Here is a 19,034-nt window from a genome sequence, read left to right as displayed (position 1 = left end):
GTTATATAACTCAATATATATTTTACGACATGTCTCTCTTATTATCTTCTTAACTTCTTTTCTAGCTACTTTATACATTTCATAACTATATACGTCGCTATCATTGTGTAACTTCCTATAACAAATATTCTCTCTTAGTCCTAATTTCTTTTTAATATTCTCATTCCACCACCATGTTTCTTTGCCTATAGGTATAAGGCATTTCGACTCACCAATGACCTCTTTTACTACTTGTTTAATACAAGACGTCATCCTCGCCACATGAAATTTGTTTTCTCAACTAAACCCCAATTTGAATTCTTAAATAACTTCTCCCTGAAATCTATATATATATTTATCTCCTTTTAGATTCCACCTAATTTTATGCTCTCGTGCTACTGTACTTCTTCTAGGTCATTTCTTAAAGTATATATCAACAACTACTATTCTATATAGAGTGTGGTTAGACTCTCACCCGAAATCACTTTATAGTCCTTACAAAGAATCTATCCATATCATATACATAGTATGATTACTGAAGAAGAGAATGATTTTGGTGCATCCACATAAGCTTTTAGGAAAACTCAATGATTGTCATGTGGATTAATGGAAAAGATTAATTTTTATTTATTCAAGTTATACACAAACACACAAAAAAACATGTATTAATTATTGATTTAATTAAAACAAATTAAATAATGCACAACCATTACAGAATGATTCCAATTTAACGATTTCTTTCCAATTTCAATTTATCAATTAATTTGTGTCATTAAAGTATCATGCATAACCATTAGAGAATGATTCTAATTTAACAATTTCTTTCCTATTTCAATTTATCAATTGATTTGTGTAATTAAAATTGATTTTGTTTTCCTTTCACAATTAATTGCTAAACGGTTACCATATATATGGATTTAGTCTTTTTATAACCCCTTATAACTATAAAGATATGTATCTATAATATGTTAACTATTAACTTTTGAACACATACAGTTATTTTAATTCACATATGTCTGATGAAAAAATGCTAATTTAAAATTAATTGTGGACTTGATTACTTAATGTTCTTTTTTAGAATTTATTAAAACATCACTTTGTTCGCAACCTCATGATTAAGTGACGTTCTCAATTTAACTAATTTATCATTCTATTTACGTACTTTTATCGAAGTACTCTGAAGAAAATGATAACACCATAAAACAATTACAAATTATAAACAACTAAAAAATTAAAATGTATAATATTTAATTAATGTATTATCTTTTTTAGTTTATTATTTGAAAAACACAAATTGCAATTATTGTCGCGCGAAGCGCGGGACAAGCACCTAGTTTCGCTTAATAATGAAATATATCTTACTAGAGTTATGACTACTCCTAAAGATAATTAAATGTGGTTATCTCTTCTTAATTCATGTATTTAGTAGACACATTATGTTAACCATACGTTTAAATTATGGTGTCAATTATGACATCTCCAAGGTTCAAACCTCTCTAGCTTTGCTCATGTGTATGTACATTGGCCATTTCTAGCACTAGCATAAACTAAAAGCACCTTCAACAAATATAACGAAGGTAATTAAGTAACTTATATATAATCGCAAAAGAGGTCAAGAAAATTAAAAATGGCTATGCATTGATATCTCTCTTAAATTTGATTCTTACCTTGTTGCTTTTTAACTTTGAAATGAAGTATGAGAATATTAGGCCATTGAATGCTAACAAACATGTTCAAGTTAAACTCATTAACAAACTCGTCCAACATTCATTCAAGCCTTTAGTTCACCCATTTAGCTCCAAATCAAGGTATTTAAGTCAAACTTTTTCTACTCTCCTTAGTTGTTGGAAATTGGGTTTTGACACATCAAAATCTTGTTATTTAGGTGCAATTGAAAGAATTTACACTTGGGAAAGATCTCTACGACTTTGTATTTGAATTTTGGGGTTAGATTTGATGAAGATTAATCTTAGGGTTTTATGGGTTTTGTGGGTTTGAAGATAATCTTTGAATATGATAAAATTAGTGATTAAATAGGTTGACTTAGACTTATTCATGATTATATCTCTAGATTCCATTGTTGATTGGAGTTGCAAGCTTGGTTAGGTGAGGTTCAAGAACTTGGAAAGTCTTGGGTTAAGAAAAGGTAAGGATTTCTTGATTTATTGAGTTGTTTGTGTTAGTTATGTGAAATTAAAGTTATGGGTATGTTGATTCGATAATGGGCTTACCGAATAATAGGTTGATTGTGGCAGGAGAATTCAAGGTTGAGTATTCACTTTACATAGCTAGTTCTTGGAGTACGAGGTAGGGAAATTCCATCATTTTCATTTCTAATGTCTATACTCCTTTTATTGAGAGCGTTTATTTTCCTCATTGGTCATTATTATTTCGTTCTCGCCTTATTTGTGCCTAAGGGAGAACAACCCTATTGCGCTATTATTTTGTTGTATGAAATGAGTGATATTGCTTACCCTACATGTTCAATCTTCTATTGAACATGAGTTATTCTTGAACATGCATCATGTAGTAGTATATATGTAGGATTGTATGTATAAATTATTGCATAACCATGTTGGACATGCATTGTAGTTGCACGGTGGATGTTAGGTAAGGACCCGTACATCTTCTGGGTATGGTTGGTATGAAATGTCGAATGTCGTTGAGTTGTTCAGGGTTTCGATGAGTACCAGAACGCCGGTGGGCCAGGTCAGGATTCCATCCCGTGTGGTGTTGTTATTTACTTGTGTTTTGGTGTACATGATGTTAGATATCATATTGTTGCATTTGTATTTTCTTGATAATTCAGCTCTAATATCGATTATTCATACTCTATTATTTCCTACTGGGTCTTTACTCACCCTTTTCCTTTTCTTTTTCCCCAACAGGTGAGTCTAGTTCCGGTACCAAGGTTGCGGACCAGGAGGAGCATGCGTGACATGGATAGGCCATGGAGAGTGTTAGGACCTAGATGGTTGGGTATTATGGTTATGTTATTAGTACTATTTGTAATTGAATTCTCGGGTTGAGACTTGTTATTTGATACACCTATTCAGTGGATTATTGGACGGTCGGTAGGGTGCTCCGTGTGATCGGGACTACCGAGTTGGGTTGTGGACTTCATGTCCTGATGTTGGTTATGCTTACAGGTTTATCCCCTTGCGTTGGTTGCTTTGACTTTATATGTCATTGTGTGTGAAGATATGTGATGATATGAATTGTTAGATGGTCTGAGGATTTATTTGTGATATTGATGCGCTTGTACTCCAGGTTGGCATTCTTCGAAATATGGGGAGATGCTGTCGGATTTTTCGGTGAATTGGTGATTGATTAAATCATAGTACACCTAGGCTTGATACAATTGATGTAGACATTCATGTATATGGAATGGTCACCATGATTGGTGACGTAAGATGGTACATAGTAGCGCCTCCCGGGTCGGGGCATTACACAACATCATCCACAACTATTGAAGGCAACACACGACAATCCGGAATCACCATCGGAGGCCATGTCACTCAAATATCAGGGATCATATCACGCGAATAATAAAAAGGGGATATTTATTCCCAAACAGCAATCACATCTCATGGTGATGTTTCGTAAGCACAACCACCATAAAAATCAAACACAATAACAAGGCTATCACAATCCCCTATATAACTCCTCAAATATAAACCGGCCAGACAAAAACAACAAGGTCATCACAACATCACAAATCACATCCGGCCAGAATAATTTAATAAGCAAATAATTAACAAGAAATAACACAATATTAGAATAAGCAGTAAACAAGGAAAATCAAAATAACATAAGAAATAGTCAATAAAGAAATAAGCGGAATAATAATTTAATCAAAAACAAAACTAAATCAAGCGCCAAAATCACGCTCAAGGTTTTAGTACATGATGCAGAAGTCGATCAAATACATGAAATTTGAATCCATGATCCAAAGTACAAATCCACTATCAATACCCAATAATAATCAACACCACAAAGTGTGGTCCACAAGCAGCAATCATATATATCCATCTCAACCAAAATGTCCACAAGCAGCCATGTAAAATGCATGTGAATAATGAACCATACTATGCAACATATCACAAATAATTCCTAAATAGAAATTTTGACCAACACCAATTCATGGAACAAAATGTACCAGAATATATTAATAAAGAAGATAGTCGAGCACAAGAGGCCAAAGAATGGAGGAACCCCTAACTCACTAGTAGTGCACAATCAACTACGCGTTCACAATGTCTCCTCGATCTCCTAAAAACATGTACCAACATAGAGCATGTTATAAATTATCTAAAATAAATAACTAGACCACTTAAAATAATTATTCGATAATTTGATTATTTATCTGAACGTTATTGATCCACTGGGCGATAGGCTTACATATTTATTTGGTCAAACTGGTTAACCATTAAAATTCTTGTCAACCTCTTAAAAATATTTGGTCAAACAATTTTGATTGGTAAAATGACCGATTTAAAATAGGTTAAAAGGATTTAAAATAGGTTAAAAGGACACCTTGGGTCAAAACTTTGTGAAGTGGTTTAATTCTTATTGGGCTCTAAGTTCAACTATTAGAAACTCTCTTGGACCTTTTAACATCCTTGTAAATGGTCACGAGTTAATTTCCTTTATCAAACAAACTTTTGGCTCAATACATCAAATCACAACTTTTATAACAACATGAGCCCACTGATTTGCAATGGCTAGGCCTACAACAAATGGGTCGATCTCACGGTCAAGCCCCCATCCCCTTCATCTTCACGGCAACTGAGTAAGGCGGAATCACGTAAGGAGCCCAACAGTAGTCTCCTACAACCTTAATGGTTAGCAACCCAACTCTAGAGTACAACCCATAACTAAACTTTAATAACTAAGCCCCAACCTAGCCCAACTATAACATTATAACAAGTAGCAGCCCACAATTAATAATTCTTCTGTTTAGGGAATAACACAATGGCCATATGGGAGAGACAAAGTGCAACTTCTAATATTTGATTTATTAGAGACGAGCGGATGAGGTATCTTCTTGCTTCACTAATTACTTCTTTTTACTTCTTCTTAATACTAAACCAAGTTTCTTCCTAGTTTACTAATTACCAAGGTTCAAATTTCCATAATTTTGGAGCACTTCCCCTGAATTTGGCGAGGTTTAGAGTTGAGAGTTTAGTTACACTGAGGATGATCACAACATGCAAGCTGAAGAATCCTATGGAGGATCAAGTTTGTCAATCAAAGAGTTCATGGTCATGATGAGTCAGATCAATCTCAAATTTATGGATATGGTTTATACTTTTACCTTAACATTATATAGTGATATATAAGAGAATTTATATATATATATATATATATAGAAGTTCTCAAGTGCGTACCTTCACAAGTTAAGAACTTACAGACTCTACTTTTTAAGTATTCCAAAAGGTGAATTGATAAGTAGGACCCACTAATTTGGGCCCCACTTGTTCAAAATAACTGAGTCGACAAGTTAATAACTTGCGGAGGTCCGCAAAAGAGAACCACTATATATAAAAAGGTTCACTCTTGCGGTCTTAACTTACAGACCTAATTTGCCGGTTTTCTTTTTAGCCGTTGGATCAATCCAATGGCTGAATTTTCCAATCTCTATACACACCGATACGATACCCTATCTGCTAAATACATTGCTTACACGGATTGATATGGTAGAAGTTGCCCTTTATCATCGAAATCGCTTTGTTTTACCATGCTCTATGTTAGTTGGTATCGAAGCTTTACACGTTCCTAGTCATGGCGCTAAAGAGACATGCTGCCAGAAAGCACACGACTTTAGAGGAGGTGTATGCAAGGGAGGACGTGGGTCTAGATCAACGCTTGAAGCAGTTTGAACGAAGATTGAAGGTCAATTTATGAGACAACTACAGTTGTTAACACAACAGTTTGAGACTGCGTTATGAGGTTGAATTTGACAAAGACTTCGCTAATCCTTTTTGGTGACAAGGGTGCAAGAGAAATGAGACAAGTCAAAAATCCTGATCCAAGGCGATAGGAGTCAGGATTATGAAATGATGATTTTGATATAGGTTAACCAATCTGTGATTCAGAAAAAGGAAGGGGATGATATGAGTGAATTATCAACACCTATCTTCGATAAGAAAAGAAGAAGACTTGAACTTGAATTTCATTGATTCGGGGATAGATGAACTATCAATCGCACTATTCGATGAGTATCTAGATGAAGAAGATCTATTGCTACAATATGATATCAAAGAATAAATAATGGAGGAGAAATCTAACATTTTCAAGAAGCAAATCTTAACCATATCATGGGGAGGCTGATGCAGCGCAACTAGAGTGCTATTCCTAGAGCGGACGCTAGAAGAAGATTGGACAAGGCAGATTGCCCTTCCCGAAGGAAGGCCCCATGGTAGCTTGGGAAGACCAACGTTTTTTGAAATTTCATTTATTTCCTTTCATTTAATTAGAATTTCCGTTTTACTCCCTCCGTCCCATTTTAATTGTCCTCTATTCTTTTTTGGGATGTCCCAAAATGCATGCCCATTTCAATTAATTAAAACTAATTTCATCCATTTTCCCCATCTTACCCTTATTTACCTTTAAATTGAAAAGCTGATGGAGTGAATTCCCAAGGAGTCATTGACATCTTAATTGTCCTCTATAAATGAGGGTATAAATGTTAAATTGAAGAGGAGTAATGCAATTTCTTACACTGTGTGTAAAATTGAAGGGGATAATTAAAATGGGAAGGAGGGAGTATTTAATTAGGGTTTCCTTAATTAGGGTTTCGTTTTGATTCTACTATTTAAGGTTGTAAACTCTCACGAGGGAACTTTTTCTTGAATTATAAGAAAATCAGAGATTATTCTCTAACCATACTTTGTTCAATTCTTGGTCGATTGATCTGGTAGAAGCTATCCTTTGATATCAAAATCGCTTTCTTCTACCATGCTCCACGTCACAATATGTGTTTCGAGCGTGCCAGGACTTGCTGTTAGTCCAAAAATTTTGATATGAGATTTGACACCAATCTAATTGACATCACGACAAGATTTTGAAAACTATGGTTTTCAAGAGTTAAACATATACTCTGTTTTTATTTTATTTTCTTTTCACTTTTAATGATAGTTGTTAACTGGAATGAGGGTAGGTAATTTATTGAACTTAATTGCCTAATAATCCAACCTTAGAAGGTCAATAAACACGGTTCAATGAGCTAGTGTCTTATGTTTTTATTTCTACTTGTAAGAAGTATTTAACATTTCTATATATATATATATACGATTTTTCTCTTATGTGGGACTTACTTATGGGACTAACTTACGGGACACATTTAATTGTCGTTGGATTAATCACACGGTTCAATTTTTTCTTTTATTTTTTTACTTCTCTCTCCTTTGACACTCCCTCTATCATCAAACACTTTAAGTAAATCATGACCCAATAGCATCCCATCAATTGTGCACAACCAGAGAAATCGAGATAAACGCCGGAATAGTGATAGCGAAGATTGAGCAGTCCTGCGACACTTTTTTTGGAGCCACTAAATCGAGCTAAAGACGAGAGACCCAGGGCAACCCTTTATCTGCACTCATGACCCAATAAAGGAGAGAAATCGAGCTATCCTCTGCAACCCTTCAACTGTGCAGATCGTCGATACCAGAAACAACTCAGAGCATGGCCATTCATCGTCACGACTAGGAGTGGCATGATTTGGGTCATATTTTGCCATTATGTCAGATTTGATGTGATTTCGGTTCTCTAGCCTCTACAGTTGGGAGCCTCTTGTTCTTCAAAAACAAGATAATGTTGTTTGCCTGCCAAAAGTGTTGTGAATAAAAATTGGGTCTTCTATTAAGCCATAATGTTTCTACATGAGTTCATGCAAATTCATCTCCAGAAATTATTTGATCCAGTATGTATGTTTGTGAATTGTGATGTTAGTTTGTTTATGCAAAAGTGAGTGGTTTTTTTTCAATTTTTTTGGGTGGTTCTCACAAAAGTTGTGTAGTTACTGAAGAATGTTCTCATGCAAATTGAAGGAACCGGCTTGAAAAAAAACAATGAAGTCGCCACCAATTGATTTTTAGGATGCAATTGGACATCCGTTCTGGTCTACGAGAAAAATGGGCAAGGGGGTCTATTGAGCATGGGGAAGGTGTTAGGCACCCCACAACTCCCGAAATCGGTTACCTTTAAATGTTTTCCTATTTGGCTCTAATTTGTTTTTGAAAATCTCATTTTGATGGGTCTTATTGGAATGTAAATGAAAAATCCACTTGGAGTGGTTTGGAGAACAAGGTGCACGGGATCATTGGGGCCATTCCCGGCTTGGCCAAGGATTGGAGAAAACACCACTTGGAGTGGGTTTGGATATTTGAAAAAAAGGGGTTGCACGGGATCATTGGGGCCATTCCCGGCTTGGCCAAAGATTGGAGAAAACACCACTTGGAGTGGGTTTGGATATTTGGAAAAAGGAGTTGCACGGGATCATTGGGGTCATTCCCGGCTTGGCCAAAGATTGGAGAAAACACCACTTGGAGTGGGTTTGGATATTTGAAAAAAGGAGTTGCACGAGATCATTGGGGTCATTCCCGGCTTGGCCAAAGATTGGAGAAAACACCACTTGGAGTGGGTTTGGATATTTGGGAAAAATGACTCTTGAGGACTTGGTTGATGTACCAAAAGGGCCCACAATCAAGGAATAATGTTCAATTCAAGTCTTACTCACAATTATGTTCTTCATGAGAAAAGAAAGAATCCATTTATGGCTCATTGAATGGGTCAAATATCTTTAAACCCACCGTTGAGTCCGTAAATAAATTCTCCTAATCCCTAAAAACACATTTGCTTTCCGGATCCACGAAATCCAAATGTTTTCAATGAATGCCCATGGAACCCCAATATCTTGAAGGCTCTTTGGTATTTAAACAAAACATAAGGATTCCATAATTTAATCTTGATGTGTTTTATTAATGTGAGACGGCTTGGATTCATTCTAATGACTAACGCGTTGCATTTGTTTTCATGGCATTCAAACAATCCTAACATGCATCTAAGGCATCATGACATTGTATAAAAAATCAAAGTCCTAAGCATGCATTCTAATGCAATCATCATTCACATAATCAATCCCTAGTTTCTATATGCTTCTAGAATTCTAGAATATCATGTATGCATTTTCTATTTTACATCCACTATTTTTCTATCCTATTACAAGGATTACTCTTTACAATTATGTACACAAGACAAATGTAAAATATTATACAACAATTGGGATGTTGCCCACGGGACCCATTGCTCAAATCCGGCCCAAATCCTCTAAGTTGCCCTCCGGCCCAAGCGATCACAAGCCCGATCCAAGCCCCAACAAGCAAACACAAAAAATAGGGCAAAGGGGTATCCAAACATAATATCAAGGGATCCAATTAGCATCAAGTATACATATACACAAACATATTTTACATAATGTCATACACGGTCAAACCATGCATACAAATAACATGAACATGTGTGCACCCCTAACCATGTTATATACACTCATACAAACCGTAGGTATACATACATTCATTTACACACAAGCAAATCAATATGCACACACGGTCTATAATATACACACACCATATATATATATATAGGAATGGGTGCATCATGACATCATGAGATGTCTCACCCGAATGAATTAGTTGGTACTAGAAATGTTAGAAAAAATGTAAACGAAAATAGTAAAAAGAAGTGAAAAGGACAGACACTCCCCAACCAGAAAAGCAATATATATATATATATAAACATATGGACACAAACAAACCCATATATATATACATACACACCCTATATATATACACACATACATATATCTATAAACTCATATATATATATACACATATTTATCCCTGCCAGAAATGGAATAGCCACTGTATATCAAACATCAAGATCCCAAGCATCCAAGCAAAGTATTACAAATGAACATTAACCAAAGATGTATGCTACTGCAGGTATCGAAGGATTCAGAGCTACTACCGAGAGGAAATCATGGCATTCAGAGAACAAAACCCAAAGCAACCAAAACCAGATTATCACCAAGACAAAGAGACAGAGAGTGATAAAAATTTGTTATGATATTTACCTCTCCCGCTTTCGCTTTCCTCTGGTTATTGCAGCGAAAAATCTCTTTCGTGTATTTTCTTTCTCTCTTGGCCTCCCGGTTTTCTTTTCTCTCTTCTTTCCTTCTTCTCTCTTTTCCCCTTCTTCTCTTCACCTCCTTTCTCCCTTTCTTCTTTTCTTCTTTTTTTTCTTTTTATTTACCCAATTTCCCCCTACTTTTTCTCTCTTTCTCCCCTACCTTTTCTCTCCTTTCTTCTCCTTTTCCACCGATTTCCTTCCCCTTTTTCTCCTCCCCTTTTTTTTTTACTTTTCCACCACTTTATCTTTTTTGTTTTTTTGTTTTTATATTTATATTTATATTTTTTTTTTATAGTTTTGTATTTTTGGCCGGACGAAAATCGGTTACTACAGCTGCCCCCCTTTGTATGTCTTTTATGAAGTAAAAGGCGGACAAAGGTGTAGTTAACCGAATTTCGTACGGAAAGGATAAGGAAAGATGCGCGGGATCACTGTAGCCATTCCCGGCTTGGCTTAAAAAGTGCTCGGGATCATTGGGGCCATTCCCGGCTTGGCCGATGCTTGAATGAAATCCCACTTGGAGTGGGTTTTGTAAATTGAAAAAAACAGTGTGCTCGGGATCATTGGGGCCATCCCCGGCTTGGCCAATGCTTGAATGAAATCCCACTTGGAGTGGGTTTTGTAAATTGAAAAAACAGTGTGCTCGGGATCATTGGGGCCATTCCCGGCTTGGCCGATGCTTGAATGAAATCCCACTTGGAGTGGGTGTTGTAAATTGAAAAAACAGTGTGCTCGGGATCATTGGGGCCATTCCCGGCTTGGCCAATGCTTGAATGAAATCCCACTTGGAGTGGGTGTTGTAAATTGAAAAAACAGTGTGCTCGGGATCATTGGGGCCATTCCCGGCTTGGCCGATGCTTGAATGAAATCCCACTTGGAGTGGGTGTTGTAAATTGAAAAAACAATGTGCTCGGGATCATTGGGGCCATTCCCGGCTTGGCCGATGCTTGAATGAAATCCCACTTGGAGTGGGTTTTGTAAATTGAAAAAACTGTGTGCTCGGGATCATTGGGGCCATTCCCGGCTTGGCCGATGCTTGAATGAAATCCCACTTGGAGTGGGTGTTGTAAATTGAAAAAACAGTGTGCTCGGGATCATTGGGGCCATTCCCGGCTTGGCCGATGCTTGAATGAAATCCCACTTGGAGTGGGTGTTGTAAATTGAAAAAACAATGTGCTCGGGATCATTGGGGCCATTCCCGGCTTGACCGATGCTTGAATGAAATCCCACTTGGAGTGGGTTTTGTAAATTGAAAAAACAGTGTGCTCGGGATCATTGGGGCCATTCCCGGCTTGGCCAATGCTTGAATGAAATCCCACTTGGAGTGGGTTTTGTAAATTGAAAAAACAGTGTGCTCGGGATCATTGGGGCCATTCCCGGCTTGGCCGATGCTTGAATGAAATCCCACTTGGAGTGGGTTTTGTAAATTGAAAAAACAGTGTGCTCGGGATCATTGGGGCCATTCCCGGCTTGGCCAATGCTTGAATGAAATCCCACTTGGAGTGGGTTTTGTAAATTGAAAAAACAGTGTGCTCGGGATCATTGGGGCCATTCCCGGCTTGGCCAATGCTTGAATGAAATCCCACTTGGAGTGGGTGTTGTAAATTGAAAAAACAGTGTGCTCGGGATCATTGGGGCCATTCCCGGCTTGGCCAATGCTTGAATGAAATCCCACTTGGAGTGGGTTTTGTAAATTGAAAAAACAGTGTGCTCGGGATCATTGTAGCCATTCCCGGCTTGGCTGAAAAAGGATCTTCTATTTTTGTTTTTTTTTTTTTTTTTTGTTTTTTTGTTTTTTTTTTTTTGTTGTTTTTTTTTTTGAGAAAAGGTATTTGGGAGTTTTTTTGTAATCTCACCTTGACAGAAAGATGTTTCGAGCAGATGATATGCTTTGATTTGAGGAGAATGACTACGTCCAAGCTGTACCTTCTGCATAAACCTGCCATAATACAAAGAGGACAAACCATATGCAAAAATGATGCATGTAATGACCTATTTTGCTCAAATATGAATGTCTCATTAATGAGTGAATGCATGCTCTCTCAAGGCTTTGCCGTCCTTAGTCACGCGTACAGTTGCGAATTGATAGAACAAATCTGCTTCTTTGTAGGGTTTGACCTTCCGATTCTGGATTTTCGATGCATCTTCTCTATACTGATTAGCAAAAGCCTTCGCTCATTCCCAAACCCAACTCTTCAGCTATCTTTCTTCCTTTTCTTTGCTTATTTGCACGTGTGCCCACTTTTGAGTTCAATGCTGCCATTTCATCTGGGTTTATTTTTTCATTTGGTTGTGCGTGTCATATGATTATGATCTTCTCTTTCCTGCTAATGCTTACTTCGGCTTCAAGTCTTTTATTCAAATCCTCTCCAGCTTAGGATGCCAAAATCTAATCAAATTCCTGTCAAAAGTAATGTCCTAATGCATTCTTCATATTTTCTGTCAAAACTTTGTCAGTGATAAATTCAATAGTATAGCCATGCATGTCAATTACTGAATGCAAATGATAAACCTTTTGGAATATGGATTGAGAATGGAATTGGGTATGGAAAAAGATGTCACAAGTGACCAGGCTACAGAAATGAGTTTCTTCACCATTTTTATTGAAAAGGATGGGTGCCAATTGACAAAGATATGTACAAGAATGTAGTGAAATCAAAAGAAGATAGGACAAACCATGTAAATGCCAAGATGAAATATGTAATAATTCAAAGATTCCACCAAAACTGCCCCAGTTTTGGTGTGCACCCAATTAACAATGATCAAATCTGACTCGTCTGAGATTGTCTCTGAGTCCTCCATTTCTGCCAACAAACTTCTCAAACCAATGATAGCATAAAGAGCATCCCAAAAACTGCCCCAGTTTTGGGTGCGTGCTCAAATAACTGTCATCTGATCAGGCAACTACGAAGCCGATTTTGTACTCCGCACCAATGTCAATGCAAGACAAGTTAACAACCAACAGACTCATGTCTCAACCTCCTTTCTTCAAACAATCTTCAACCGAAATTTGCAGCCATAATTAAAGTACCCGTAAGGGTTTTCACTTCAATAAAATTTCTTATTGTCCCTAATTTTTGCCTAGAGCGCCCTTTCAGGTTTTCACTCTAGCGGGATTTTTTTGCCTAGAGCGCCCTTTTCGGGTTTTCACTCTAGCGGTTTTTTTTTTTTTTTTTTTTTTGTTTTTTTTTGTCCCTAATTTTTGCCTAGAGCGCCTTTTCGGGTTTTCACTCTAGCGGGATTTTTTTTTACGCATAATACCGCCTGAGAACATCGGCATTTACTGGGTGAGGCAAATCATCTCCGTCCATCTTTGTCAAAATTACCGCTCCACCGGAGAATGCTTTCTTCACCACATATGGTCCCTCGTAGGTAGGAGTCCATTTTCCACGGTGATCTCTTTGAGGTGGCTGAATCATCTTTAGTACTAAATCCCCTCCTCTGAAACAACGAGGACGCACTCTCTTGTGATGTGCTCTTATCATTCGTCTTTGATAAAGTTGTCCTCTACAAAGTGCTCCCAATCTTCTTCCCTCAATAAAATTTAGATGTTCGTACCGGGCTCGGACCCACTCCGTCTCCTCCAAGTTGGCCTCCATCACTACTCTTAGCGAAGGGATTTCTACTTCAATGGGAAGGACCGCCTCTGTCCCATATACTAAAGCAAAAGGACTTTCACCAGTGGATGTACGCACCGAAGTTCGGTACCCATATAAAGCGAAAGGAAGCTTTTCATGCCAATCTTTGTAATTCTCTGTCATCTTCTGGATGATTTTCTTGATATTTTTGTTAGCCGCCTCAACAGCCCCGTTCATCTTGGGACGATAAGGAGATGAATTATGATGCTTGATCTTGAACTGCTCGCATAAATCATTTACTATCTTGCTGTTGAAATTCGTGCCATTGTCAGTAATGATCCTTTCGGGAACCCCATAGCGACATACAATATCTTTTCTCAAGAATCGGGCGATAACGTTACTTGTCACTTTAGCATAAGAATTTGCTTCCACCCACTTTGTAAAATAATCAATTGCAACCAGGATAAAGCGATGTCCATTGGAAGCTTTGGGCTCGATAGGACCGATAACATCAATACCCCACATCGAAAAAGGCCAAGGCGCTGCTAATACTCGTAGAGGGTTTACTGGCACATGAGTTTTATCAGCATAAATTTGGCACTTATGACATCTGATCGCATAGTTAATACAATCTCTTTCCATGGTAAGCCAATAGTAGCCTGCTCGCAATATCTTCCTTGCCATTGAATACCCACCTGCATGAGTACCACATATTCCTTCATGAATATCTTCCATAATCTGTTTGGCTCCATCAGTATCCACGCATCGAAGAAGTACAAATCCCGAGCTTCTCTTATACAACACGTCTTTATCCAAGAAAAAGGAGCTTGAGAGCCTTCGGATGGTGCGTTTGTCATTATCTGAGGCCTCTGGAGGGTATTCTCCTTTCTCCAAATACTGCTTCACATCATAATACCAGGGTTTGCCATCAGGTTCTGCTACTATATTCAAACAGTGCGCCTGAATTTTACGCTTCTCAATCCTGATAACCTCTACTTCTCCTCGAAGGTCCAAATCAAACATAGCTGCCAGAGTGGCCAAAGCATCTGCCATCTGGTTTTCTTCTCTTGGAATATGATCAAATTCTACACAATCGAAAAACTTCATCAATTCCTTGATATGCTGATAATACGGGACTAACTTGGCATCCCTGGTTTCCCATTCGTCACACAATTGCCTGATCACCAATTGAGAGTCACCATAAACCTGAAGCTTTTTAACCCCAACATCAACAGCAGCTTGAATTCCCATGGCACAGGCCTCATACTCGGACACATTATTGGTACAGCTGAAATAAAGCTTAGCAGTAAACGGGGTAACTTTTCCTTCTGGAGAAATAAGCACAGCCCCAATCCCATTACCAACGATATTAGAAGCGCCATCAAACAACATAACCCATCTGTCAATATCTTTCCGACTCTCCATCTCTAAGGACAAGATTTCTCCATCTGGGAACCCTGGATTCATAGGCTGAGAGTCATCAATCGCCTGCTCTGCTAAGTAATCTGCTATTGCACTTCCCTTCACTGCCTTCTGAGCAACATACAAAATATCGTATTCTGACAACAGCATCTGCCATTTTGCAATCCTCCCCGAAAGAGATGGTTTTTCAAAAATATACTTGATCGGATCCATCTTCGAGATCAACCAAGTAGTGTGATAAAGCATATATTGCCTGAGCCTATGCGCAGCCCATGCCAATGAACAACAAGTTTTCTCCAACATGGAGTAGTTTGCCTCACAACTGGTGAATTTCTTGCTCAAGTAGTAGATCGCATGCTCTATCCTCCCTGATGAATCGTGCTGCCCTAACATACACCCCATCGAATTGTCCGATATAGTCAGGTAGAGAATAAGTGGTTTCCCAACAACCGGAGGCATCAAGACCGGTGGATTTTGTAAATACTGTTTAATTCTCTCAAAGGCACTTTGACATTCATCATTCCATTCTGATGGGTTATTCTTCCGAAGTAACTTAAAAATTGGCTCACACGTAGTTGTCAACTGTGAAATGAATCTTGCAATGTAATTGAGTCTGCCCAAGAAACCTCTGACTTCTTTCTCGGTACGAGGGGTCGGCATCTCTATAATCGCCTTCACTTTATCCGGGTCTACTTCAATACCTCTTCTACTGACAATAAAACCCAACAACTTCCCTGAGGTTGCCCCAAATGTGCATTTCGAGGGATTCAACTTCAATTGGTGCCTTCTCAACCTCTTGAACAACTTCTCCAGGTTAATCACGTGATCTTCATCCTCCTTTGACTTAGCAATCATGTCATCCACATACACCTCAATCTCTTTATGCATCATATCATGAAACAGAGTAACCATTGCTCGCTGATAAGTAGCTCCCGCATTTTTGAGACCAAATGGCATGACTTTGTAACAAAAGGTACCCCATAAAGTGATGAAAGTAGTTTTTCTCCTGATCTTCCGGTGCCATCTTGATCTGGTTATATCCTGAGAATCCATCCATGAAGGAGAACGCAAAATGTCTAGCAGTGTTGTCTACTAGTATATCAATTTGGGGTAAAGGAAAGTCATCTTTCGGGCTCGCCCGATTAAGATCCCTGTAATCCACGCACATCTGAACCTTACCGTCTTTCTTTGGGACTGGTACGATATTTGCAACCCAATCAGGGTATTTTGCTACAGCAAGGAATCCTGCATCAAATTGCTTTTTTACTTCATCTCTAATCTTCAAAAGCATCTCCGGCTTCAATCTTCTCAACTTTTGCTTCACTGGCAGACAATCTGGTTTCAATGGCAATTTATGGACCACTATGTTTGTATCAAGTCCTGGCATATCTTGATATGACCATGCAAAAACGTCCTGATATTCATGTAGCAAACCTATCAATCTTTTTCTATCTCCTCCTTCAAAAGCTGCACCAATCCTAACCACCTTTTTCTGATCTTCAGTTCCCAAGTTAACAACCTCAGTTATTTCTTTATGCGGCTGAACTATCTTCTCCTCTTGGTTAACTTGCCTTAACATTTCTGGCGATATCTCAAATTCATCCTCAGTGTCGGAATCAGATTCAACATTGTTAATGGGTGCCCCAAAATCTGGTTCATTCGGTTCATCTTTTTTATTATCATCAATTTCAGTCCTGTTGAAAGGGAATGTGTGAGATTTGAATTTTTAGAAGTGATGTATGAAATAAGGTGAACAGATGTGAGAATTCTGAACAAAGATTTTTATTTATGATAAGCATAGCAGAATCATCCGAAACATGAGAATATGCGAAGGCCATACTATGCGAATTCATCAAAAGATAAAGTAAAGACATGCTCATTACAAAAACCCAATCAGTGGCCGTGAGCTAGACCATAGATCATAGTGCATATGGAGATTACTCTTGAAGGCTGTTGATCGAGACTGGCAGTTCAAAACTGGTCCAGTTGTTGAGCCCAAAACCTGGAGGCCGAGGAATGACAAAATAAGGCTCAGCAGCAAAGTTCGGATCTTCCTCTATAGCAGCAACATGAAAATCTTCCAACTGCTCACACAGCTCTTCAAAATTCGCCCCAGCTAGACTCCTTTCAACTTGATCAATGGGAAAATTAAGGGTCAATTTTCCTAGAATTGCCCCTGCATTGAGCGGATTGACCTTTTCCAAGAAATCTCCAAACACGAAACTGTCATACAACCAAGGAATTGACCTTTTCAGAATATTCAGCTCTCGACCCTCAAAACGAGCGATTCGCCTTGCCTGTTTCTCAGCTTGGGCCTGGACCTTATCAGTTCTACTGGGCTTATACCCAAGCCCCCAGCGCTCAGCCTGTTTCAATACAGCTATTGGCTTCTTTATCCCCTGCTCCTCTTTACCTAAACCTCCTCCTGGTCGGAATCCCATCTTCAACATAATTCTTCCAATAAACTTAGCCACTTTTGATAAACGGGGCTGCATCAGAAGCTGCTCCTCCTTCACAAAACTGGCAGTAGCAATTTCAAGGGACTGGAAGGAGCTTTCAATCCCCTGCAGGGGCGCATCGATATGGAGTGAGTTTGAAACGCTAGCCACCATCCATTCCGACTGGCCTTTAACAATGTAGACTCTTCCTCCGTGAGCAAATTTGAGATTCTGATGTAAAGACGATGGTACAGCACCAGCAGTATGGATCCACGGCCTACCTAATAGGCAACTGTAAGTCGGCGATATATCCATCACCATAAAGGGGACATTGAATGTAACATTTGCGATCTCCAAAGGGACCTCGATCTCCCCCATTATCTCCTTCTTGGTTCCATCAAAGGCTTTAGCCACCACTAGTACTTGCTTCAAATATGATCTGTCAATTGGCAGCCTATCAAAAGTCTCCTTTGGTAGGATATTCAACGACGATCCATTGTCGATCAAAATACTTGCCACTTCAAAACCCCTACACATGGCCGAAATGTGCAACGCTTTGTTATGGCCCATCCCCTCATCTGGAATCTCCTCTTCAGTAAATGATAATAAGTGAGTTGCGAGCACATTTCCGATGATCCCGTCAAAAGATTCTGTTGGTATCTTTTCTGGCACATAGGCCTGATTCAACATTCTCAACAACACTTTACGGTGTGGCTCCGAACTCATGATTAATTCTAAGATGGAAATCTTTGCCGGGGTCTTTTTCAACTGGTCTACAATCATATACTCGCTTTGACGGACAATCTTCAGAAACTCCTGAATTTCTACATCAGTCACTGCTTTCTTAATTTCCTCACATACAATATGATCTTTCTTCAAATCTTTCAAATTCTCTTCCGCTCCTACAACGTCCTTGCCCTTCCTTTTCCTTTCAGCTTCCGCTCCTGACATTGGGTCACCTGACTCCTCTCGAGAATAAACCCGTCCAGTTCGGGTTATCCTACTCACCCCTGAGATGTTATCCACAGCAACCTCAAGATCATTTTTCTCGTATACCCACGGAACAGCCTTATCACTCACGTAAGAAGGCTTTGAAGAATGTGGACTTTTGACAAACGGTTGATCTTCTAAAAAGTACTGCAAGACAATTGGCTTCGTCCTCCCACCAGGCCTTGGTCCTTTATAGAATTCATCCCCAATAACATTGACTGCATTCAGGCACCCTGACTTCACACCAAATACTACTTTCTTGCTATCAATCAAATCTTGCACCATTGCTTGAAATTGAAAACAATTCTCCAGAGAATGTCCCTCAACTCCTTTGTGAAATTCACAAGTCTTCAACTCATCATAACCATCGTATCTTAACGTCAAGTCCAACTCCTCTCTTTTAATAAGTCCTTCATTTTCCAAAGCACCCAGC

The sequence above is a fragment of the Tripterygium wilfordii genome, chromosome 4 (assembly GCF_013401445.1).
Source record: "Tripterygium wilfordii isolate XIE 37 chromosome 4, ASM1340144v1, whole genome shotgun sequence".
In the NCBI taxonomy this organism is placed as follows: Eukaryota; Viridiplantae; Streptophyta; class Magnoliopsida; order Celastrales; family Celastraceae; genus Tripterygium; species Tripterygium wilfordii.
The sequence above is the reverse complement of the archived record's forward strand: the minus strand, read 5'-3'. Positions refer to the sequence as shown.